Source organism: Bufo bufo, chromosome 1 (genome assembly GCF_905171765.1).
Source record: "Bufo bufo chromosome 1, aBufBuf1.1, whole genome shotgun sequence".
In the NCBI taxonomy this organism is placed as follows: Eukaryota; Metazoa; Chordata; class Amphibia; order Anura; family Bufonidae; genus Bufo; species Bufo bufo.
Genome location: NC_053389.1, coordinates 24793426 through 24815705, shown reverse-complemented (window position 1 = coordinate 24815705; position 22280 = coordinate 24793426). Strand labels below are relative to the sequence as shown.

The 22280-nt window shown below is 41.4% G+C and overlaps 1 long non-coding RNA gene across 1 annotated transcript; it reads right to left on the bottom strand.

The window, feature by feature from the left end:
* Positions 1-6524: 6524 nt before the first annotated feature.
* Positions 6525-8459, bottom strand: LOC120992435. Its single transcript, XR_005776976.1, has 3 exons — positions 8344-8459; positions 7171-7173; positions 6525-6615 (listed from the first exon to the last, which is right to left on the bottom strand). It is a non-coding gene; the product is annotated as an uncharacterized LOC120992435 (long non-coding RNA).
* Between the last annotated feature and the right edge of the window lie 13821 nt (positions 8460-22280).

The window sequence follows — 22280 nt, the reverse complement described above, 5'->3', positions numbered from 1 at the left end:
CTGGATGTTCCACAGCAGTACTGGCAAAATATTCTGTGGACAAATAAAACCAAAGTTGAGTTTTTTGGAAGAAACACACAACACTATGTGTGGAGAAAAAGAGGCACAGCGCACCAACATCAAAACTGTGAAGTATGGTGGTGGGGGCATCATGGTTTGGGGCTGCTTTGCTGCATCAGGGCCTGGACGGATTGCTATCATCGAAGGAAAAATGAATTCCCAAGTTTATCAAGACATTTTGCAGGAGAACTTAAGGCCATCTGTCCACCAGCTGAAGCTCAACAGAAGATGGGTGTTGCAACAGGACAACTACCCAAAGCATAGAAGTAAATCAACAACAGAATGGCTTAAACAGAAGAAAATACACCTTCTGGAGTGGCCCAGTCAGAGTCCTGACCTCAACCCGATTGAGATGCTCTGACATGACCTCAAGAAAGCGATTCACACCAGACATCTCAAGAATATTGCTGAACTGAATCAGTTCTGTAAAGAGGAATGGTCAAGAATTACTCCTGACCGTTGTGCACGTCTGATCTGCAACTACAGGAAACGTTTGGTTAAAGTTATTGCTGCCAAAGGAGGTTCAACCAGTTATTAAATCCAAGGGTTCACATACTTTTTCCACCTGCACTGTGAATGTTTACATGGTGTGTTCAATAAAAACATGGTAACATTTAATTCTTTGTGTGTTATTAGTTTAAGCAGACTGTGATTGTCTATTGTTGTGACTTAGATGAAGATCAGATCACATTTTATGACCAATTTGTGCAGAAATCCATATCATTCCAAAGGGTTCACATACTTTTTCTTGCAACTGTATATCTGTTTGTACTGCACAGGAATCTCCCTGCCTGTGACCACCCCTAATCAGCTGATGATGCCTGGTTCCAGTCTTTGAGCCAAACAGAGCAAGCCCTCCTTCACATTTCTTCCCCGGCTCAAGTGAGCATCTTTCTTCTTCCTCCCTCATGTTTTTTCCTACCAACCTGTGCAAGGAAATGATGCTGAGCGCTGTTTTACTAGATTTGTCCAAAGTAAACCTGAAAATTTTCTGCAGACAATTTTTTGTGAAATCTATAACAAACCCCATTGATTTGCTCATCCTTACATTAATTGACAGAATTCAGGAATACATATAATAAATGTTAATTCTGTGGGTGACCTACAGCAATTTTTTGTGGGTGCAATGCACCATCTTTGCACCCCTGACACAGATATATAATAATGAACCTGGCCGTTAATTATGTGAGTGCCCTATAGTTATTTTTTGTGGGTGCAATGCATCATTTTTATACCCCTGACACAAAAATATAATAGTTAATCCGTCTGTTAGTTCGGCCGGTGACATATACCCATTTTTGGTGTGAGATACACATGCACTTTATACGTGACAAAGAAATTAATATAGTTAATCTGATTGTTAGTTCGGCCGGTGACATATATCCATTTTCGGTGTGAGATACACGTGCACTGCATATGTGACAGGGAAATTAATATAGTTAATCCGTCTGTTAGTTCGGTGGGTGACAAATTCAAATTTTTGGTGTGAGGTACACCTGCACTGCATATTTGACAGGGAAATTAATATAGTTAATCTGTCTGTTAGTTTGGTGGGTGACATATTCCCATTTTTGGGGTGAGGTACACCTGCACTTCATATGTGATAGGGAAATTAATATAATGTGTCTGTTAGTTCGGTGGGTGACCTCAAAGAATGAGGAGAGCATCAAATAAGGGAGGTGGCCCTGGTCGTGGTGCTGCTGGTGGAGCTGTTGGAGCCCCTCTTGCAGGGAGAGGACGTGGTCGATCTGTGCCAGCTACACTCTTAAATGAAACACCTTTCTCAGGTGCACGTAGGCGACAGGAAGTTCAGCGTCATTTTGTAGGCCCGATTACCGGTGTACAAATGGTAAGGCCAGAACAAGTAGAGGTGGTAGTAGATTGGTAGTAGATTGGTTGCTGACAGTGCCTCCAATTCCTTCACATTGTCTCCCACTCGGTCCCCTGCTGAAAGCGCAGAGTTGGCACCAGTGGCGTAGCTAGAAATGACTGGGCCCCACAGCAAATGTTTAAACGGGGGTCCCCTCTTCACGACCCCCTCCTTCAATGCAACCCCCACTCTTGTGGCTTGTGGCAGTCACAGGAAATCCAGCCGTGTTGGATTTCTTGCGACTGCCGCAGTGATACAATGCATTTAGTAAGGGATCATCACTACTCAGTGATCCTGGTTGTCATGCAATCAGTGTCGCCATGTAGCTCTAGCCTAATGCCACGGGCGCCGCTCCCCAGGTGCCCCCTATTGGGACCCAGGTGTAATAGAAAATGCTGAGTGGTGTAATACTGCGGCCTAAATGTCTCTTTATGTTTCACGGTGCACCTACATGAATACTGCTGGACCCCAGGCTTTGGCTCCAAAGCAATAAAAAGGGTCAATAATTGAGGGATTTTTAAAAGATAGATTGAGTCCAGACCTTGTATGTAGTTGAACAGCAGCTTTACTTAAATAAATGTTCATCAAAACAATCTTCAAGCTTTGTCTTGGTCCCAGCAGGCTTTGGCAAACTGGAAGGCTTCTTCAATTACTCTGCTTGCTTTCTCTCTCTCTGCTGTACTGACAGGCTTGGTTAAATACTTTGCTTTCTTTCTTTAAGCTGCAATAAATTCTGCTTAAGTCTGGTTACCGTACTTTAGGACTGTTCCGGTGTCCTTGGATGGGGTGCCGTTGACTGTTATTCCACTCCTGACACTCAGTAAAACTTTTCTTCTGCCGAAGTACTCTTCCTCTTGCTGATTTCTCTTGTGGTGGCCAAAGAACAATTTCCTCTGGCCCCTATGGCTTCCAGACATCTTTCTTCATATCCACCAGGGTTCAGCGTGCCCCTGCTCACACTCCTCCTGTCTAGAACTAACTCTAACTTCTGCCCCACACTTCCGCAGGAAGCAGGACTGGCCCACTTCCGCCGAAAGGGGGAGAATGGAATGGTAAGTCCCATTCGATCTAAGGATAGCTCTGCCATTCGCACTGCCATCTGCTGGTGAACCAGGCACATTACATGTAATGAACAGTTGCATAAAGATATTATCATTGCACCATGTAGAGGAGCTGGACAGAAATACACAGATGACATTTGGGTTAGACTATTAGAGATAGTAGCAGGGTATAGGAATGATAACACCACTCCGGGGTGTTACACTAACACATACCTCTCCTTTCTGAGCTGCCTTGCCCTCAAGCCCTGAACCCGCAGGCTGCCTTCTCTCTGCAATGAGGCAGGGCACATACCTTCACAAGGCTGCCATGCCATCTTCTCCTTCTGGTCCTTCTGTTTGGTCTATGCATCACCATATTATTTGGGCTGGTGGGCCCTTCCTTTCATGAATTAGGGAGGCCAGGAACCAATGTTACCACATGTTGAGGGGGCCTGGCAACAAAATCATTTAGTACTGCTCCCGAGGCCAGATACAACTGCTTTCCCTGCTTCCCTGATAGATACCCCGCTGATGCCAGTCTTAGGCCAAGTTCACACAACTGACTTTGAGAAACATGTTTAAAAAATCAGCACGGTATATACTTTTTTTTTTCAGCTCGAAAAAAAGAAAAGCATGGCTTTTTTATGCGTCTATTTTATTTTTTATAGATGTTCACTTCAATACAAAGTTAATTTTCAGCTTGAGGATTTTAAAGATCTGTGCCAAAAACTGCACCGAAAATGCACAAAAACTGCATGGACTGACGTGGATTTTTTTTTCTGCTTTCCATTTATTTTAATGGGAGATTCAATGCCGGTGCGCTAGGGTGCGCTGCTTCTTTTTTCCACACTACTTTTTTATATGTGTAAAAAAAGCAAGTGCTGCTTCCCATTGAAGTGAATGGAAGGTTGTTTTGAGACTTTTTTTGGAGCTGACTTTGCTGCAGAAATGCTCCCAAATCAACGCCCAAAAACTCAATGTGAACTGGCCCATAGGCTGTATTTACATCAGATTTTTAACCCATATACACATTACTTATACATTACACAGTTTCCTCAGACAGCGTCATACAGTGGCATTCGTCACCATAGGCTTCCATTGTAAAAAAAAAATAATAATAATAATACAGATCCGTTTAACATATATGTGTTTTTACAGGATGGAAAAGGGTAGTATACTAGGCATATTTTTTTTCCACACGTACATTGTATGTTACATGTGGGACAAAAATGTGATGTGAACTTGCAGCGCATTGTACAGTTATTGAAAAAGCCATACTCGCCTGCGCACCGCCGCTCCGCTCTGTGATCTTCCAGTCCCCATTATGTAAACGTTTGGGAGGATGGGGGTCAGATGACTGGCCTCATAACGGTGTGTCCCCAAGCAGCACATAGGCGCCAAGGGGACTGGGGCATCAGGTGGGTAGGGGAGCTAGAGAACAGGGCATCAGATGATTAGGGGGCCAAGAAAACTGGGGGCATCAGGAGCCCACAGTACTTGGGGAGGGGGGCAAAGGACAGCAGATGAATGCAGCTGGGGGGGAGACAACATGAGATGCAGGACAGCTAGTGCTGACAGGGATAAGCCTGGAATGTATGGGCTCCTGAGAGTGACAGGCACAGGCTCTTCTTTCTGCAGCACTTCCTGTCACTATTCAGTCTCCCCTCTCCCTCCTGTTATTGCCGACTACAGAGCAGTGTCTGTAGCAGAAGCTGGGCTGTACTAATAGTTAGGAGAGGGAGGGGAGACAGGATCTCCCTGTAGCACACTGTACTGAGCCCTGACTGCACTATTAAGCAGCAAGGCTCCTCTATTAATGATCCGTGCTGATGGGCGGGGCTTAGCTCCCTGCTCTGCGGACATTCTAGAGCAGTGAAGTGAGTGTGATCACTAGAGCATGATCGAAAGATGCGCGAGTACAAGCGCCCACTGGTAGACGCGCTGCTGATGGCATTTTCACCTGACAGCGGGGGCTCAGTGGAAGCACAAGGCGAAGGCAGAGGAGGAGAAAGAGGAGGACGAGGTCGCCAACGCAGCTGGGGCACCGCCAGCACCTCAGAAGGCAGGGTTAGCATGTCCGAAATGTGGAAAAGCTTTGTCAGCACACTACAACAACCAGCACCACCAGCTGATAAGGAACGTCTTAGCAGGAGGCAGCATTTCAGCAACATGGTGGAGCAGTATGTGTGCACACGCCTACACGTACTGAATGGCGGGTCTGCCCCTTTCAACTTCTGGGTCTCCAAATTGGGCACATGGCCTTAGCTTGCCCTTTACACCTTGGAGTGTATTGTCCGAACGTGTGTTTATTACGGCAGGGGGGCGTCATCACAGACAAGTGCAGCCGCCTGTCCACAGTCAATGTGGACAGGCTCAGGTTCATTAAAATGAACCAGGCATGTATACCAGCCGCACCCAGCCATCGTTATACTCCAGAACACTTTCTCTTTGCATTCTCTTTTCTATTTCCCAATGTCTTGGAGTCTTACCAAATTTATAAAAGAATTTAAAATTTAAAATTTAAAAAACAACAAAAACAGTGTTGGCTACCTCCTCCTCCATTTACTGCCGCTTCCAACTACACTGCCATGTTCACCGCCTCCTCAGCCTCTTACTCCACTTTGCCTCCTAGTTCAAGATCATTATTTTAATTTTTTTTCTATTCTATGTTATTTTAAGTAATTTCCCTATCCACATTTCTTTGCAGGGCAACTGTCCTGCTCTTACCCCTGTTTTACTTTCTTTTGCAGCCCTCTAGCCCTTACTACAACTGTTTTACAGCCTTTTTAGTGCACCAAAGTGCACTTCAATGGGGTTCGGGTTCGAGTTCGGGTTCGAGTTCGGGTCAAGTTCGGGTCCCGAACCCGAACATTGACCCGAAGTTCAGCCGAAACCCAGCGAACCCGAGAATCCATGGGTCCGCTCATCCCTAATTATGAGAAATGCTGTACAAAAAAGTTAGGAGATATGAGCTTGCTAACTGGATGGATAGACACAGATAGATATGGATAGATGGATAAACTAGATAGATTAATAGATTCACATTACCTTTTTTTATTGTTGTAGATACAAGAAGACACATAATCTCAAATCCAGTACATTTCTGGTTCTGATCGTCACTACATGCTCCTCCAGGCAAATTACATTTGGGGCACATCACTCCATTGAGCGTTGAATTCACAGTTGGCACTTTTAACAGAAAAATAAAAAGTTGAAGAGTAAATGCATGCAGTGGACATAGTGTACGTATAGTGTGAATTGTACAACTGATGTTTCTGAAAGGGGTCCTCCAGAGAAAACTGGTGCACTGTGTATGAGGGGCTGGAGCAGGACACAAGGGTTCTGTCACTAATGTTCACTGGATCGCTGGGTAATGAGCCACCTTACAAAGTCCTAGCCTGAGCGTAACACAATGTATATAATGTATATTTTAGTTATAGTTCAGAAGCTTAAAAGGAACAACTGCCTGGGCTCTTTTAAATTGAGTTTCTATGTCTTTACCTTGGGGGTTTGCTGGAGTACACAAGTCATTGGAGCAGCACGTGGTCGCTATTCTCTCTGCTGTGTTGTAGTAGGTGAATGTCCCAGTCACATTGCATTCACTTGGTGGGGCACAGAATCTTCTCAAATTGTAGGAGATGATGTCTAAAACATGTGGAACGCATGAGAAGTCAGCATAAACATTTTGGTTCCTTCAAAGGTTCAAAAATGTTGAGACTCTTAAGACCAAATGGCTCCTCTGTCAGTAACAGAATTAGGGTATTGTAAAACAGCAGTACAATAACGTAGTGATACACAGATGTGCCCTAACTTAACTTTCCTCTTGGCTCGACATATCCCGAAATGTGTGATGCGAAATGACCCACTTTGAAAAGATCTAATTTTGTGATACTCTGTGAGAAGTTGTTTATGCTATAATTATATGTGGTCACCCAATGGTTGTGATGTGAATTACAGCATTTCAGGGGTTTGGTAGTATGTTGTGATACTGTATTGAATTTGCCTCATGCGAAATTGGAGTCTGGTAACTGTTGCTTTGTTTTCTTTTAATTAAAGTGTAAGACTGGATAGTTTTTTTAAAATTTTTACAATAAATGTCAGTTACACTTTAACCTCTGCCGTACATGTACTACCGGACAGGTCTTTAAAGATGGTGGGGGCAATAGGCACTGGATGACTACTGTAAACAGCAGAGGCTACTCTCTACTATCGACTGACAATCAAATGTGACCGCACCTTTCTTGTTCCAAAATCAAAATCGATAAAAAATAATAAAATAAAGATCATAAGCATCAACTCGTGCAAAAAATATAAAAATATTTATCCCATATGGCAAATGGTAAAACAGGGAAAAACAAAATCAAAATGGATGATTCACAGTTATTTGGTTGCTTCACCTCTGCAAAAAATTGAATAAAAAATGATAAAAATTCATACAGACCCCAAAATGGTATCAATGAAAACTACAAATCATCCTGAAAAAAAAAAAAAAACTCACACAGCTCCGTAGACATAACTGCAAAATACCAGAATATGGCGAGAATTTGTTAAATGGTAACAACACGAGGGAACAATAGATAAGAGTTCCCCTTCCATCAGTCTATTTCACTGCATGTAAGGCACAGAGTTCATGAGTTTCATAGTTCACTACTGGCTTTCATTTTCCAAAGAAACAAGATGGAGGGTCTGTATGATGAGATATTGGAGAACCAGTATTGTTCGTACCGATCAGTGAAAAAGTCCAGGTTCGGGTTCGGTGTTTGGGTCATTTCATTATTTTCCGTTATAACATGGTTATAGCAGAAAACAATAGCATTCTTGAGACAGAATGCAAAAGAGTATATCAATTTAGGGGTCGCAGTGTCTTCTATCTTCTTTCAGCAGGACCTGCAAAAGGACCTGCGATTATGTCATTGGCAGGTCCTCCTGAAAGAAGATAGAAGGACCTGCGATGACGTCACATCGCTCACCGCGAAGTCCTGCTGAAAGAAGATAGAAGACAATGCGGCAGCGTGATCAAGTGGATGAGGTGAGTTGTTTTTGTTTGTTTTTAACCTCTAAATTGCCATATTATTTTGCATTCTGTCTTAAGAATGCTATTTTTTTCCGCTATAACCATGTTATAACAGAAAATAATAAAGTGAAGTTCGGGTCCCCATTGACTTCAATAGGGTTCGGGGTGAAGTTCGGGTCCCGAACCCGAACTTTGACCTGAAGTTAGGCCGAACCCGGCGAACCCAAACTTCCACGTGTTCGCTCATCCCTATTTATAGATTGAATTCCTTCAAACAATTCTACTTCCCATTCATAACAAACAGAAAAAAATGTGACATTATAAATGCTACTATCAATAATTATTCTTCTGTATCTTACTTGCTATAGAAATCATTTTCTGAGTTGCACACACTTGACCATCAGAGCAGGCTGTAGCAGCAGGGGATGGACAGGAATCTGATAGGGGGTCTGTGCTACAAGTATAACACACCAAGCATTCACCTATAATAAAACAAATATAATACACATAGCCATAAACATTGGCATATTTTTTACAGATCCCAAAGATTTTGATATGAATCACCAAAAATGCAAAAATTGGACTGGCAATCACTCAACAACCCTTGACTCCTTTAATTTTTATTTGTCCAATCCACTGATTTTGGTGGATATCATCATTCTTGACCAAAAAAAAATAATTGCTTGGGTACTTTCATAATCGACTCCAGGTGTCCTAGCAGCCCTTAGGTGACAGAGTCATAGGTTCACTTTGTGTGCTCCACATTTGGCTTGTTAAAGTGGTTATCCAAGACCTATAATACCTCCCCATATGCCCGGGCCCCTCACAGAGGTTGTACTTACCTCTCTCCCTGGCACCCGCGTCGCTTCTGATGCCGGCACGGCCGCTACTGTTTTCATCCGTGAGACTTGGGTGGGGGGTTAGCCAATTTCAGGCCACAAAGGGAACGAGCCTCCCTAGCATCACCCACAATGCTCAGGAGGATGCTGCTCACTGTCACGGATTGGAGTTTTTCACACAATGACCAATGCTAAAACTTGCACAATTATTTTACTTTTTGTGGTGGTTAGGGGAAGGATGCAAAGTCTTCAAAATCTGCTATAACATTTATCATACAAAACAGAAGGAATAATTCCTGCATGTAAATTTTGTTTAAACGAGCGAGCAATGATTGGGAATGAACTCATTGCCATGTGTATCGGCCGATGTAAATGGACTCTAAGGAAGACAAGATCAGAATGATAAAAAAAAAGTATTATTCTTCCTTAATTCTATACTTTGGCTACCACTTCTGTATGTACTGAACAGAAAATATTTAGATTAATAAATGAATTGATTTGGGGAGATAAAGGGGTCAGGATGACCAAACAATTTTTTTCACTTTTTTCATCATCGCATTTCCAAGAGCCATATCGAGGTACACATAATGTATTCTATAACTTAATAGGGGAGAATAGGAAAAAACAAGCAAGATCACCATTAAGTTGGCTGTTATGGAGCTCGTGCTATATAAATGACATGATAATTTATTCAAAGGGGGGGGGAATACAATTACAGCAATAATTTTTGCTATGTTTTATAACTTTTGCTAAATAAAAATACTCTGAAAGAAAACTATGGGGGTCACTTATTAAACAGAAATACGCCTAAATCAGGAGTATTTCTGGTGCAGATTGCAGCACAAAGATCTTTTGCACCGCAATCTTCGACTTCTCCCGCTCACGCCAGGCTTGATGTGGGAGGGGAAGGGGACGGGCCAGCAGGCCCATCTCATTTACCATTTTCTACGATCTAAATGTAAGACAGCCAGGAATCTGTCTTACATTTGGAAGCGGCGGTGGATCGGCCAGACTTATGTTGAGGCCAGAGTCTCTTCATAACTTTGGTGGATCCACCGCCAGGTATAGGGCTTATTAAGACTGGTGTGTAATAAGACTGGCGTCTAATAAATGTGCCCCTATTTGTATTTAAACTGCAGGGACAGTGCAGGGAGAGTGTATTGTCTTGTGCATTACGTTCTAGTGCATTCACACTCATAGTTAATCTGTTCTGCAGTTACTGTGCCGTTAGTGTTACAGGTGTAATTGATCCCCATCTACATCACTGTGCAGTGAACCAAGATTCATTGCTAATCCCTTCTGTTAAACAAAAAGAAAAACATATACAGCACCCTTCAGTAAAGCAAAAAACCTGTGCATGGCCCTGCAGAAGCTGTTTCCAAATGGCTCCATAGTGGAACTAAATAAAAAATGAAGGCAGCACCAATAAATTAGTGGAGAATTTTTATTTTTATTTTAATGCATGTTGTGGCGGTGCAAAAATAAACGGTGAAGTCAAGATGAACAAAGAGAGACAATAGTGCCCCTATAACAGAGTGGGGATGGGGGCCAACAGCAGTGGCAGCAACAGGGACAGTAGTGGCCCCATAACAGAGTGGGGATGGGAACCAAGAGCAGTGGTAGTAACATGAACAATGGTGGCCCCATAAAAGAGTGGGGAGGGGAGCAGCAGCAGTGGAATACAGCACAAGATGGTGGCAGATCACAGTAGTAGAAGAACCCAAAAACAGCAGTGTGATAGACTGTAGATATGGTCCTTAATATGCAAAAAAAAAAATTCAGGATCCAGATGGATTACACCCTAGAGTTCTAAAGGAGCTCAGTTCAGTTATTGATTTGCCTCTGTTCATAATATTTACAGATTCTTTAACCCCTTCAACCCCGGGCCTGTTTTCACCTTCTTGCCCAGGCCATTTTTTGCAAATCTGACATGTGTCACTTTATGTGGTGATAACTTTAAAACGCTTTTACTTATACAGGCCATTCTGAGATTGTTTTCTCGTCACATATCGTAGTTCATGACAGTGGTAAAAATGAGTTTAAAAAAAATCATTTTTATTCATATAAAAATACAAAATTTACCAAAAATTTTGAAGAATTTCCAAAATTTCCAAATTTTAATTTCTCTACTTTTATAATAGATAGTAATACCTCCAAAAATAGTAATTACTTTACATTCCCCATATGTCTACTTCATGTTTGGATCATTTTGAAAATGACATTTTATTTTTTGGGGACGTTAGAAGGCTTAGAAGTTTGGAAGCAAATCTTGAAATTTTTCGGAAAATTTCCAAAACCCACTTTTTAAGGACCAGTTCAGGTCTGAAGTCACTTTGTGAGGCTTACATAATAGAAACCACCCAAAAATAATCCCATTTCAGAAACTACACCCCTCAAGGTATACAAAACTGATTTTACAAACTTTGTTAACCCTTTAGGTGTTCCACAAGAATTAATGGAAAATGGAGATGAAATTTCAGAATTTTGGGCAGATTTTACATTTTGATCCATTTTTTCCAGCAGCAGAGCAAGGGTTAACAGCCTAATAAAACTCAATATTTATTACCCTGATTCTGCGGTTTACAGAAACACCTCACATGTGATCATAAACTGCTGAACGGGCACACAGCAGGGCGCAGTTGGAAAGGAACGCCATATGGTTTTTGGAAGGCAAATTTAGCAGAACTGGTTTTTAGATGCCATGTCCCATTTGAAGCCCCCCTGGTGCACCCCTACAGTAGAAAGTAAAAAAAATGACCACATTTTAGGAAACTACGGGATAAGGTGCCAGTTTTGTTGTTACTATTTTGGAGTACATATGATTTTTAATAGCTCTATATTACGTTTTTTGTGAGGCAAGGTAACCAAAAAATTGATGTTTTGGCACCGTTTTTATTTTTTATTTTTACAGCGTTTACCTGAGGGATTAGGTCATGTGACTTTTTTTTATAGAGCAGATCGTTACGCACGTGGCAATACCTAATATGTCTACTTTTTCTTATTTATTTAAGTCTTACACAATAATAGCATTTTTTAAACCGAAATAATGATTTTAGTCTTTCCATAGTCTGAGAGCCATAGCTTTTTTATTTTTTGACCAATTCTCTTAGGTAGGGTCTAATTTTTTGGGGGATGAGGTGACGGGTCTGATTAGTACTATTTTAGGGGGCATACGCCTTTTTGATCACTTGCTGTTTTTTGGATATAATGTGACAAAAATGGCTTTTTTTTACACTGTTTATTTTTTATTTTTTACAGTGTTCACCTGAGTGGTTAGGCATTTGATATTTTTATAGAGCTGGTTGTTATGGACGTGGCGATACCTAATATGTATACTTTTTAAAAAAAATTCACTTTAGCACAATAATAGCTGTTTTGAAGCAAAAAATAATCATATTTTAGCGTCTCCATGGTCTGAGAGTGATTTTTTTTTATTTTTTGACCGATTCTCTTAGGTAGGGTCTCATTTTTTGCGGTGACGGTCTGATTGGTACTATTTTGGGGGCATACGCCTTTTTGATCACTTGCCGTTGCAATTTTTGTGATGTAATGTGACAAAAATGGCTTTTTTTTTTACACATTTATATATATTTTTTAATGGTGTTCACCTGGGGGGTTAGATCATGTGATATTTTTATAGAGCTGGTTGTTACGGACGTGCAGATACCTAATATGTATTTTTTTTTATGTATTTCATTTTAGCACAATAATAGCAGTTTTGAAACAAAAAAAAATGATGTTTTAGTGTATCCATGTTCTGAGAGCTATAGTTTTTTATTTTTTGGGCAATTGTCTTAGGTAGGGGCTCATTTTTTGCGGGCTGAGGTGACGGTTTTATTGATACTATTTTGTGGGACATACGCCTTGTTGATCACTTGGTGTTGCACTTTTTGTGATGTAAGGTGACAAAAATGGCATTTTTTTACACCGTTTTTATTTTTAAAAAAATGATGGTGTTTATCGGACAGGGTGGATCATGTGATCATTACGGATGCGGCAATACCTAATATGTGTGTTTTGTTTTGTTTTTTATATAAAATAAGAGAAAAGGGGCGTTTTTTTTCTTTTTTACTTTATTCATTTTATTAACCACTTTCCGTCCGCCCATAGGATATAAACGTCCGTTCAGAAACTGCAGCTGCACGCTAATCGTGCAGCTGCTGATCGGCTTGCCCGCTGTCAGTGACAGCAGGGCAACCCAGAGAGAAGGCAGGGACAGTGCCCAGGTGTCCCTGCCTTCTGGATCGCTGCATACACAGCGCTCACCGAGCGCTGTGTATGCAGAGCAGGAAGCGCTATGACCGCCGGGACCGGAGAGTGCAGGAGCTGTGTGAGGTCTTTCAGAGACCTCGATCAGCCCTGCACTGAGGCTGTACAGCGCTGAATTATGCTGTACAGCCTCTCTGGGGGGTGTATTTCTCCTGTAACTGGGGCTACTATGTCAGCCCCAGTTACAGGAGAAATCAACAGTGAAAAAAAAAAGAAAAAGTGAAGTAAATGTCCCCCAGAGGTCTTGTATGACCTTATGGGGGACGAAAAGTGTAAAATAAAAAAATAAAAAAAGGTTGAAAAATTAAAATAAAAAAAAGTTTCACATGTAAAAAAAAAAAAAGTCCCCAAGTACGGAATAAAAAAAAAAATTTTAAAATAGAAAAAATAAAATAAAATAGACATATTTGGTATTGCCGCGTCCGTAAAAACCAGCTCTATAAAAATATCACATGAACTAACCCCTCGGATGAACACCGTAAAAAAAAAAAAAAAAACTGTGTCAAAACAAGCAATTTTTGTCACCTTATATCACAAAAGGTGCAACACCAAGTGATCGAAAACGCGTATGTCCCACAAAATGGTACCAATTAAACCGTCACCTCATCCCGCAAAAAATTAGCCCCTACATAAGAAAATCTCTCAAAAAATAAAAAAACTATAGCTCTCAGAACATGGACACATTAAAACATAATTTTTTTGTTTCAAAAATGCTATTATTGTGTAAAACTTTAATAAATGAGAAAAAGTATACATATTAGGTATCGCCACGTCCGTAACAATCTGATCTATAAAAATGTCACTTGACTGAACCCCTCAGGTGAACGCTGTAAAAATAAATCAATAGAAACTGTGCTAAAACAACCAATTTTTTGGTCACCTTGCCCCATAAAGTGTTATAATGAATGATCAAAAAATCATATGTACCCAAAAATAGTACTAATAAAACTGGCACCTTATCCCCTAGTTTCCAAAATAGGGTCACTTCTTGGGAGTTTCTACTGTAAGGGTGCATCAGGGGGCTTCAAATGGGACATGGCATCTAAAAACCATGTGGAGTTCCTTTTCTTCTGCGCCCTGCCGTGTTCCCATACAGCAGTTTATGACCACATATGGGGTGTTTCTGTAAACCGCAGAATCTGGGTAATAAATATTGAGTTTTTTTTTTGCTGTTAACCATCGATGTGTTAAAGAAAAAAATTGATTAAAATGGAAAATCTGCCAAAAAAGTGAAATTTCAAAATTTGATCTCCATTTTCCTTTAATTCTTGTGGAACGCCTAAAGGGTTAACAAAGTTTGTAAAATCGGTTTTGAATACCTTGAGGGGTAGAGTTTCTAAAATGGGGTCATTTATGGGGGTATCCACTATGTAGGCCCCACAAAGTGACTTCAGACCTGAACTGGTCCTTAACCCCTTCACGCAACATCACGTACATGTACGTGGGGGAATGTGGTGCCTCACCGCATCCCCACGTGCATGTACGTGATCGGCTTTCTGTGTCAGCGCAGGGAGCGAAGCGCTGAAGCTTCAGTGAAGCCGGCGTGCTGGGGTTGCTAGGCAACCAGAGATGCCGGCAGGCACTGTATAGGCGCTCTGACCCGCCCGCGATCGCTGTGATTGGTCCATTACTGCAGAGGGACCAATCGCAGCGCATCGGGGTAGGTAAGGGGGGGTTAGGGAGGGACTATGTGCTTCTCCTTCTCTGATCGCCCCAATTCCTGTCAGGGAAGCGATCAGAGAAGGAGATAGTGTGAAAATATTCCCGACCTATGACGAGTATACTCGTCATGGCGCACTGCTACTTAGCGCGCCATGATGAGTATACACGTCATGGCATTTAACTGTCACCATGTCTGCAGACATGGTGACAGCGCTGAGATCCCGGCTGTCACACACAGCCAGGCACCTTGGGTCAATGCCGAGGGGGGTCCTATGACCCCCCCATGTCGGCGATCGCTGCAAACCGCAGGTCAATTCAGACCTGCGGTTTGTAGCGCTTTCTGATCAGAAACTTTAGTATGTCTAAAATAAAGATTTTTCACCCCCCCTGCACCCCTGAATGATATTATGTGGGCGGGTGGTGCAGAGGGGGTGTCGCAGGAGGTACGGTAAGGTGCGGGAGGCGGGCGGTGCGGCAGGCGGGATCGCGATCCCCCGCCCGCCTCCCCTTGAATGATTGTTGGTGTCTAGTGGGTATACCAGGGTGCCAGCACATTGCTGGCACCCTGGTATAAACGGCTGACATCTGCGATGCTATGTCAGCCGTTTAACCCTTTCCATACAGCGGTCCGTACGGACCGCTGTATGGAAAAGGTTAACAGCGCAAGGAGCTCCCTCCCTCTCCCATCGGGGGGCTGCTGTGCCTTTGCAGCCCCCCGATGGTAGAGGGAGAGAGCCCCCAGAGAGCCCCCCTCAGCCCTGTACTTACCCTTCCCCGTCTGCGCAGTTCTGACCAGTACTGAGCAGACGGGGAAGGTTCCCATGGCAACAGGACGCCTCTTAGGCATCCTGCTGTCCATGGTGCTGAACAGATCTATGCTAAAAGCATAGATCTGTTCAGTGTAAGTAAAATACAGTACAGTACAATATATATTGTTCTGTACTGTATTTTACAGACATCAGACCCACTGGATCTTCAAGAACCAAGTGGGTCTGGGTCAAAAAAAAAGTGAAAAAAGTAAAGTTTCAAAAAAACACATTTATCACTGAATAAAAAAAAAATAAAAAAAATTCCCTACACATATTAGGTATCGCCGCGTCCGTAACGACCTGATCTATAAAACGGTCATGTTACTTTCCCCGCACGGTGAACGCCATAAAAAAAATAAAATAAAAACTATGAGGAAATTGAAATTTTGCCCACCTTACTTCCCAAAAAAGGTAATAAAAGTGATCAAAAAAGTTGCATGTACGCCAAAAAAGTACCAATCAAACCGTCACCTCATCCCGCAAAAAATGAGCCCTTACATGAGACAATGGCCCAAAAAATAAAATAACTATGGGTCTCAGACTATGGAGATACTAAAACATGATTTTTTTTGTTTCAAAAATGATATTATTGTGTAAAACCCTGATAAATTATAAAAAGGTAGACATATTAGGTATTGCCATGTCCGTAAGAACCTGATCTATAAAAATACCACATGACCTAACCCCTCAGATGAACACTGTAAAAAAAATTAAATAAAAACAGTGTCAAAAAAGCTATTTTTTTGTTACCTTACATCACAAAAAGTGTAATAGCAAGCGATCAAAAAGTCATATGCACCCCAAAATAGTACCAATCTAACCGTCATCTCATCCCGCAAAAATGATACCCAACCTGAGACAATCGCCAAAAAACTGAAAAAACTATGGCTCTCAGACTATGGAGACACTAAAACATGTTTTTTTTTTGTGTCAAAAATGATATTATTGTGTAAAACCTAAATAAATAAAAAAGTATACATATTAGGTATCGTCACGTCCGTAAGAACCTGCTCTATAAAAATAGCACATGATCTAACCTGTCAGATGAACGTTGTAAATAATAAAAAATAAAAACAGTGCCAAAACAGCTATTTTTTGGCAAATTTTCCATTTTAATTCATTTTTTCCCATAACAAAGCAAGGGTTAACAGCCAAACAAAACTCAATATTTATTGCCCTGATTCTTTAGTTTATAGAAATGCCCCATATGTGGTCGTAAACTGCTGTATGGCCACACGGCAGGGCGCAGAAGGAAAGGAACGCCATATGGTTTTTGGAAGGCAGTTTTTGATCGACTGGTTTTTTGACATCATGTCCCATTTGAAGCCCCCCCGATGCACCCCTAGAGTATAAACTCCAAAAAATGACCCCATTTTGGAAACTACACCCCTCAAGGTATTCAAAACTGATTTTTACAAACTTTGTTAACCCTTTAAGTGTTCCACAAGAGTTAATGGCAAATAGAGATGAAATTTCTGAATTTCTATTTTTTGTTACTTTGCCTCACAAAAAAGTGTAATATAGAGCAACCAAAAATCATATGTACCCTAAAATAGTACCAACAAAACTGCCACCTTATCCCGTAGTTTCCAAAATGGGGCCACTTTTTTGGAGTTTCTAACCTAGGGGTGCATCAGGGGGCTTTAAATGGGACATGGTGTCTAAAAACAATCCAGCAAAATCTGCCTTCCAGAAACCATATGGCATTCCTTTCCTTCTGCGCCCTGCCGTGTGCCCGTACAGCAGTTTACGACCACATATGGGGTGTTTCTGTAAACTACAGAATCAGGGCCATAAATAAAGAGTTTTGTTTGGCTGTTAACCCTTGCTTTGTTACTGGAAAAAAAATATTAAAATGGAAAATCTGCCGAAAAAGTGAAATTTTGAAATTGAATCTCTATTTTCCATTAATTCTTGTGGAACACCTAAAGGGTTAACAACGTTTGTAAAATCAGTTTTGAATACCTTGAGGGGTGTAGTTTCTTAGATGGGGTCACTTTTATGGAGTTTCTACTCTAGAGGTGCATCAGGGGGGCTTCAAATGGGACATGGTGTCAAATAAAAACAGTCCAGCAAAACCTGCCTTCCAAAAACCGTATGGCATTCCTTTCCTTCTGCGCCCTGCCGTGTGCCCGTACAGCGGTTTACGACCACATATGGGGTGCTTCTGTACACTACAGAATCAGGGCCATAAATAATGAGTTTTGTTTGGCTGTTAACCCTTGCTTTGTAACTGGAAAAAAAATATTAAAATGGAAAATCTGCCAAAAATTTGAAATTTTGAAATTGTGTCTCTATTTTCCATTAAATCTTGTGCAACACCTAAAGGGTTAACAAAGTTTGTAAAATCAGTTTTGAATACCTTGAGGGGTGTAGTTTCTTAGATGGGGTCACTTTTATGGAGTTTCTACTCTAGGGGTGCATCAGGGGGGCTTCAAATGGGACATGGTGTAAAAAAAACAGTCCAGCAAAATTAGCCCTCCAAAAACCAAACGGCGCACCTTTCACTCTACGCCCCGCTGTGTGGCCATACAGTAGTTTACGGCCACATATGGGGTGTTTCTGTGAACAGCAGAGTCAGGGCAATAAAGATACAGTCTTGTTTGGCTGTTAACCCTTGCTTTGTTAGTGGAAAAAATGGGTTAAAATTGAAAATTAGGCAAAAAAATGAAATTCTCAAATTTCATCTCCATTTGCCAATAACTCTTGTGCAACACCTAAAGGGTTAATGACGTATGTAAAATCAGTTTTGAATACCTTGAGGGGTGTAGTTTCTTAGATGGGGTCACTTTTAGGGAGTTTCTACTCTAGGGGTGCATCAGGGGGCTTCAAATGGGACATGGTGTAAATAAACCAGTCCATAAAAATCAGCCTTCCAAAAACCAAATGGCGCACCTTTCACTCTACGCCCCGCTGTGTGGCCGTACAGTAGTTTACGGCCACATATTGGGTGTTTCTGTAAACGGCAGAGTCAGGGCAATAAAGATACAGTCTTGTTTGGCTGTTAACCCTTGCTTTGTTAGTGGAAAAAATGGGTTAAAATGAAAAATTAGACAAAAAAATGAAATTCTCAAATTTCCTCCCCATTTGCCAATAGCTCTTGTGCAACACCTAAAGGGTTAACAATGTATGCAAAATCAGTTTTGAATACCTTGAGGGGTGTAGTTTCTTAGATGGGGTCATTTTTGGGTGGTTTCTATTATGTAAGCCTCGCAAAGTGACTTCAGACCTGAACTGGTCCCTAAAAATTGAGTTTTTGTAAATTTCGGAAACATTTCAAGATTTGCTTCTAAACTTCTAAGCCTTATAACATCCCCAAAAAATAAAATATCATTCCCAAAATAATTCAAGCATGAAGTAGACATATGGGGAATGTAAAGTCATCACATTTTTTTTGGGGTATTACTATGTATTACAGAAGTAGAGAAACTGAAACTTAGAAATTTGCAAATTTTTCCAAATTTTTGGTGAATTAGGTATTTTTTTGTGCAAAAAAAAAAATTTTTTTGACTTCATTTTACCAGTGTCATGAAGTACAATATGTGACGAAAAAACAATCTCAGAATGGCCTGGATAAGTCAAAGCGTTTTAAAGTTATTAGCACTTAAAGTGACACTGGTCAGATTTCCAAAAAATGGCCTGGTCCTTAAGGTGAAAATGAGCCCGGTCCTTAAGGGGTTAAAAAGTGGGTTTTGGCAATTTTCTTAAAAATTTGAAGAATTGCTTCTAAACTTCTAAGCCTTCTAACGTCCTAAAAAAATTAAATGACATTTCCAAAATTATGCCAACATAAAGTAGACATATGGGGAATGTTAAGTAATAAATATTTTATGAGGTATCACTTTCTGTTTTAAAAGCAGAGAAATTGAAATTTAGAAAATTGCGAATTTTTCAAATTTTTGGGTAAATTTGGGATTTTTTCATAAATAAAGGTGAAATATTTTGACTCAAATTTATGACTATCATGAAGTACAATGTGTCACGAGAAAACAATCTCTGAATGACTTGGATAAATAAAGGCGTTCCAAAGTTATTACCACATAAAGTGAGATATGTCAGTTTTGCAAAATTAGTCCTGGTCAGGAAGGGGGGAAATGGCCCAGATGGCAAGTGGTTAAAAACACTTTTTTTACTTTTTCTTCTTTACTTTATTTATTATGTTCACTTTTGGGGGGTCTGATCCCCTCTGCAATGCATTACAATACATCTGTATTGTATTGCATTGCCTGTTAGTGCATGACACTGAGTCATACACTAACAGGTTGCCTAGGAGACCCAGCCTGAGGCTGGATCTCCTCGGCACCCGTAGAAGGCAGTTCCCGATGCCATGCAAGGCATTAGGCAGCCTCTGCACGGCATCGGGCTGCCTTGTGTCCCATGGGGTCCCCGCTACAGCAGCGCGGGGACTCGATGCGATCACTCACCCGACACAAACCCCTTCTATGTCGCGGTCAGTGCGGACTGCGGCATAGAAGGGGTTAATCCGCCGGCATCGGCTTTTACAGCAATGCCAGCAGATACAGCAGGGGCCCAGCTACCACGGACTGCCGGGCCCCTGCAGTGATCGTGCGCGCACCGCTCCGGTGCCAGCGCGATCATTATGATGTACTATTATGTCAAATTGCGGCAACGCAGTGGTTCCCATGACGTAGTAGTACGTCATAGGTTGGGAAGGGGTTAATGACAGGTATTGTACCAATAGACTGGCGCAAGGCAAATGTGGTGCCCATTTTCAAAATGGCCACTAGGTCTTCACCAGGAAATTATAGACCAGTAAGCCTAACATCCAAAGTGAGAAAAATGTTTGAGGGCCTTCTACGGGACTACATACAGGATTATGTAACTGTCAATAATAGCCAACATGGTTTTACTAAGAACAGAAGCTGTCAAACCAACCTGACTTGTTTTTATGAGGAGGTGAGTAGAAGCCTGGACAGAGGGAAGGCTGTCGATATTGTGTTTTTGGATTTTGCAAATGTGTTTGATACTGTCCCACATGGACGACTAATGGGTAAATTGAGATCTATTGGTTTAGAAAATATAATTTGTAATTGGATTTAAAATTGGCTTCATGATCGTATCCAAAGTGTTGTGGTCAATGATTCCTACTCTGAATGGTCCCCAGTTATAAGTGGTGTACCCCAAGGTACTGTGCTGGGTCCGCTATTATTTAACTTATTCATTAATGACATAGAGGGTGGGATTTATAGTCCTGTTTCTATTTTTGCAGATGACACCAAACTTTGTAATACAGTCCAGTCTATGAAAGATGTTAATAAGTTACAAGCTGACTTGGACAAACTTAATGTTTGGGCCTCCACTTGGCTAATAAAGTTCAATATAGATAAATGTAATGTTATGCACTTGGGGGCTAATAATCAGCATGCAGCATATGTCCTAGGGGAGTAAAACTGGGAGAGTCACTTGTTGCAAAGGATCTGGGTGTATTAGTAGAATATAGACTAAATAACAGCATGCAATGCCAGTCAGCTGTCTCTAAGGCCAACAGAATTTTGTCTTGAATTTAAAGAGATGTGGACTCGCGGGGCAGGGATGTAATATTGCCACTATACAAAGCGTTGGTGCGGCCTCAACTGGAATACACAGTTCCGTTCTGGGCACCAGTCCACAAAAAGGATGCCCTGGAGTTAGAAAAAGTACAGAGGAGAGCAACTAAACTCAAAATGGGCCTGGAAGATCTTAGTTATGAGCAAAGATTAAATTAACTGAAATTGTTTAGCCTTGAAAAAATACGTCTAAGGGGGGACATGATTAACCTGTACAAATATATAAATGGACCATACAAAAAATATCAAGGGAAGCTATTCTGCGTTAAACCCCCTCAAAAAACAAGGGGCCACTCCGTATGCCTGGTGACAAAAAGGTTCAGTCATAAGAGGCGACAAGCATTCTTTACAGTAAGATCTGTGAATCTCTGGAATAGCCGCAGGAGCTGGTCACAGCAAATACAGGAGATGGCGTCAAAAAAGGTTTAGATGACTTTTTAGTTCATAATAACATTGAGGCTTATGATAATGTATAGAAATTTTGTTCTACACACCCTTTCCCTTTGGCCCAACCCCTTTTGTAAAAGGAAGATGGACATTGATTCAGGGATTTGTTCCTTGAATCGATATAGCAGGATTACAGGTTGGATTTGATGGACTTTTGTCTTTTTCCAACGTTAACAAGTATGTGATAGCAAGGCCCAGTGGCATGCATATCCTTTTAAAAATGTAGCATGTTTGTCAGTACATTGGTAGGCCAAAAAACACATTGTAAGACAGGCAGTAGAGGCAGCAGGCGCGTGGCAGCTTCATAATGGTGGCAGCACCACGTGGCCAGAAGTAACGGCCCATTTTTCAGAAGATTCCGGTGTGGCAGCACACTACAGTATGATCATTAATGGCAGAATGATCTATCCTGTTGCATCAGGCACCGGTATCTGGAAATCCTGGTTGATCTACGCCTGATTCTTCTTCATGAAGGTTAGTCTCTCAACATTTTGTGAAGAAAAGGCAAGTTCTCTTAAGGGTTACTATGACCCTCGAAGCACTCAACACCTGCTGTGATGCCACACTACTGGCTGGGCAAAAAAGAATGTCAGTGACAAACTCCGCCAGACACAACCACGCTTGAAGTTTGCATGCCCAGTAGTCCAGGGGATCTTAGATCATGGGTGACAGTCCAGTACTTGGGTGCAGTCCAAGTATACAA